Source organism: Montipora foliosa, chromosome 8, assembly GCF_036669935.1.
Source record: "Montipora foliosa isolate CH-2021 chromosome 8, ASM3666993v2, whole genome shotgun sequence".
Taxonomy (NCBI): Eukaryota; Metazoa; Cnidaria; class Anthozoa; order Scleractinia; family Acroporidae; genus Montipora; species Montipora foliosa.
In genome coordinates this window covers 36,967,659-36,972,291 of record NC_090876.1, presented here as the reverse complement: position 1 = coordinate 36,972,291, position 4,633 = coordinate 36,967,659, and positions in this window count along the sequence as shown.

Below are 4,633 nucleotides of genomic sequence, written 5' to 3'. Positions count from 1 at the left end.
TCTCGTCTGATCCAACCAATATAGGACGAAAATAAAGTTGGGAAATAAATTGGCCTTTAATCCGAAAATACCGATTTTTCAGTAAAGACGCTTGACATCAATACCTACCAAATGCTGTCCAATCTTTAAGCTCCATCTGTCGAGGAAAGCATCCCTTGATCTCAATTATTCAATTGTGGTCGGAAATGACTCATTTCCATTGTGGGGCTGACGCTCGAAGTGATTTCCTGGTTGTTTTTTTTTTTGTAACTTGACACAAATTCAATAAAGCAAAAATAGTTCATTCGGTCTCGGATTAAAATTGTACAAGCTGAAAGCGAATCATATTTCAAGTTATACAAATCCCATACCAGATGAACTCGAATATACATTTGAAAATGCTGCCAGATTTAGAGATTAACAATACGACAATTGATTGATCCCTCTTCTCTATATTAGCCACTGTTTCTTGTCGTCATATAGAGATTATAACAGTGTTAATAAGTCGCTTCTTTTGTGGTGTGCATTCTTCTGGGAAATATACAGAATACCCGTTCCTCTGAACCGAATAACAGCATTCCAAACGAAATAAATTAAACACATTTAAAACTAGTTTCAATTGTTTTGTGCGCAAATCGCTATTTTTAAACTTAGACCTCCTTTTTCTCCTTTTCCATGAAGCTGCTTACAAATTGTCGTCATGACTTTCGCGGGCTGTATACCATGAACGAGGACTACTATCTGAGTTTTACTGCTTTTATTATTTCTCAGTTTTAACAGTGCTTTTGACGAACGCTCGTTTAACCCTGACAACAATTGAACGATATCGCACATGGAGCAAGTGTTGGGAGAAAAAATGAAATTGTGCAGAGGTTATTCAAGGGGTTTGAAACACAAGAAAGAACCCCTCATTTTTATGGCTTTGCCGCCTTGTGACTTTTTTATGAATGACCATAAATGAATTCTCCCTGAGACGGGAGGGTATCTCTCCAACCACTTAGGATCAAGATGGCAAAGGTTGTTTGCGGTGTATTCACACCGTTGATAAGGCGGCAGATGCGAAGATTCTGGGACAAAACGTTCGCGAGGCAGATAACGTTATAAGAGGAGAGCCTCCTTTCTTAACTAGGAACGGCATAATTCGAAAGTGAAAGCAACTTTAACTGCCTTATACGACTGATGCGTTGCATACAAGAAGAGAAAGTTGCCATGAATAGCAGAGCAGCAGAGAAACGAAATTAGGACGACTTTTTTCACACGGAGATATTCGTTGATCTTTTTGGTCGTGATGGGAAAATAACAAATCAAATTACTACAACAGCGTTAAGAAACTTCTTTGTTACGCAAAAATTCTTTGAAAACTGCATGGGATGCAAAGCAGTTTGTGATGTCCATCCTTGTTTGGTTCAGAAATAGCGAGTGACAATTTTTTTCACAGTCAACGTTCGCAAATTTTAGCAACTCCTCATTAGTGTGTCTCAGACAGACGAGAGAAAAATCGTTTGTTTTATGGTAAACGACTGACGAGGCTTCGTACCGGTCTTCGACTTCGCCATTCTTTCCCGCCAGAAATTGATTACATGTTACCTCGACTTTGTCTTGCGCCAATCAGACGAAGAGACGGAAACACTGTAATTTGCGGTCAGACAAGGTAATCGAATACGTCTTGTTGGCAGCCGACTCGTGGAATGATCGAACGTTGACGCCCTTTTCAAATATCTTGTTGGTAAGCCGCAAATCAGATGATACTGAAACAAGGTGCGAAGGGAATCCCCTTCATCTGGAACCATTGGCCTGCATAATATCTTGGGGTCTGTCTGAAGGGGGCGTTCAGTTTTAAATCTCTTCAAAGAAAAAAAAATAATGGCATATGCTTTCTTTGAGATAAAAACTGACGATAGAAGGTCTGTCCGAGGTCATTTTCAAGTGCGAGTAAAATATATAAACCGTGTAAGCATTAATATGTTTCTAACAGTTCAAAGTAGTTTAAAATGTTACGAACTCTAAAAAGCAATAAAGTATGTAACATAAGTGATAAAACATTTGTGAAGTTAACAAAGGGAACATAAGACAATGAAATAATAACAGCAATGAATTAAATGCAAAATGACACACGAGGGGGTAATAAACATTGTAAAGAAATGCGTTTTAAATTTGACTTGACGTTTCGTATGCTGCAACATGCACTGTTAAAATGCATTGCTTCACATCGTTTATTACCGCCTTGTGTTTTATTTTTCTTATTAAACTTCGATGGCCGAAGAGCAATAGTCTCTATGATACAATGATAAGCTCCTTTAAAATTAAAATCCACAATATCCTACTCCAAAGACTTTCAGAGGAAAATGACTATATTGATTTATCTGTCTTAATAACAAAAATATATTAGTACTTTGGCTTTTCATATTTACACTTTGTATTGGTTTGATTTTAGATGATATTTTCTTATTTTAGTTGACTGTATACTCTGTACACTAGGTATTCGTATACCTGTTCGTTTGTAAAACACAATTGATTACCGTAGCTTTCTCTACTTTTTCTCTCTTGTATATACATCTAATCACTGCTCGCCTCGACTAGCTATTGCTACCTGCGAGAAGTGCAGATTGAAAAATGTATTATATAATGAGATTCTACAATAAACTTGAATAAACTTGAAACTTAAACTTGAATAAGAAAAAAATGATCTTTAATCTTTAATCGGTAAACTATACTGGGAGTTATAATAATAAAGTTAAGCATAAACAAAATAATGATAAATACAATAAAGAACGTCTACATTGATGCGATAATGGCTTTAAATTCACTGCCGAGTGATTCAGGAATTACAGATATAGGCAAACTGCTCCAAGTCCTTATGGCACTAGGATAAAGAGAAAATTTATACGTATCATTTGATGTACCAAATTGTTGAAAAGGTGCATAGTTGCAATGGCGCGAAGCTCTCGTATTTCGAAACTTCTTAGCTGGTAGAGAGATAGCAACATGCCCTTTGTAGATCTTATAAAACACACACATTTGGTTGACAAATCTTCGATGCTCCAACAAGTCCCAATCCAGCGCATCTATCATTTGAGAGCCCATGGCTAAAACGGGAATAATCTTCCTCAGTACCTTCCATTTCATTGTTCTTGTACTGAAACTAATGACTAAAATTAGTTAAATATCATGGAGGAATGGCTAAACCGAAATTGATAGCTCTGACCTGACGAAGGGCTAACGCTCGAACTTGCGTCAGTTTTCCAAATCTTTCACAGCGGTAATTCGACCTTTATCTACCCGTTTGATAAAACCAAATTTTCATGTTTCACTCTCCCACCGATGCAGTACCACAGTTTCTTTAGAAACTAGAAATTTGTTAAAAACACAGTACCCACATTCAGACCATTCAGACCATGATTCTCGCTTGGAACAAAGCTGAACCTAGGGATTCTCACGGAAATGAAATGCAAAAAGTAAAGGACAGCAGCAAAATTTAGAGCAAAGCTTTGTAAATATTCATACCGGGGAATTCATGCTTTTGCATTTGGTAGCATATTTAGTATTCTCGGAAAGGACGATAGGGCATCACGGCCATTCCCTCACACACCACTTGTTGATAATACAACTGTATTCATACATAAGAACCTATTTAATAATCCTCTTAGTTGTGCGCCCATGAGCAAGTTGATGATGAGCCGTAATTTTCCCGACAACGGGCAAAAGGACGACTAAACATTGGAATCCCAGGCAAAACCCAAACCTACGATCTCAGTAACAGTGGACGAATGCTAGCGGTCGGATGAAAACAGACACTTTGTCTCTTTGTCTAACGAGAACCGTGACTTAGATAAGCGCCCGGCGGCTGGTTCTACAGGAGTAGTTTTGGCTCAAGGGTTAGAGCATCCAACATGTGCAGAAGGTCTTAGGTTCGAACCGTGCCATTTTATGGTTGACCATCTTTGCGTTGCCTAGCAAAGTACAAGTGCTAAACTCGGTCGTTAAAGAACCACAGAGGGTTTGTAATGAGCAGAGAACAGATTGTCCAGTGTTGTGGTTTGCTCTTTTCAGGACACAATACATTTGACAGGGCCCCTGTCTCTCGTCTGATCCAACCAATATAGGACGAAAATAAAGTTGGGAAATAAATTGGCCTTTAATCCGAAAATACCGATTTTTCAGTAAAGACGCTTGACATCAATACCTACCAAATGCTGTCCAACCTTTAAGCTCCATCTGTCGAGGAAAGCATCCCTTGATCTCAATTATTCAATTGTGGTCGGAAATGACTCATTTCCATTGTGGGGCTGACGCTGGAAGTGATTTCCTGGTTGTTGTTTTTTTTGTAACTTGGCACAAATTAATAAAGCAAAAATAGTTCATTCGGTCTCGGATTAAAATTGTAGAAGCTGAAAGCGAATCATATTTCAAGTTATACAAATCCCATACCAGATGAACTCGAATATACTTCAAAACTTGAAAATGCTACCAGATTTAGAGATTAACAATACGACAATTGATTGATCCCTCTTCTCTATATTAGCCACTGTTTCTTGTAGTCATATAGAGATTATAACAGTGTTAATAAGTCGCTTCTTTTGTGGCGTGCATTCTTCTGGGAAATGTACAGAATACCCGTTCCTCTGAACCGAATACTCGCATTCCAAACGGAATA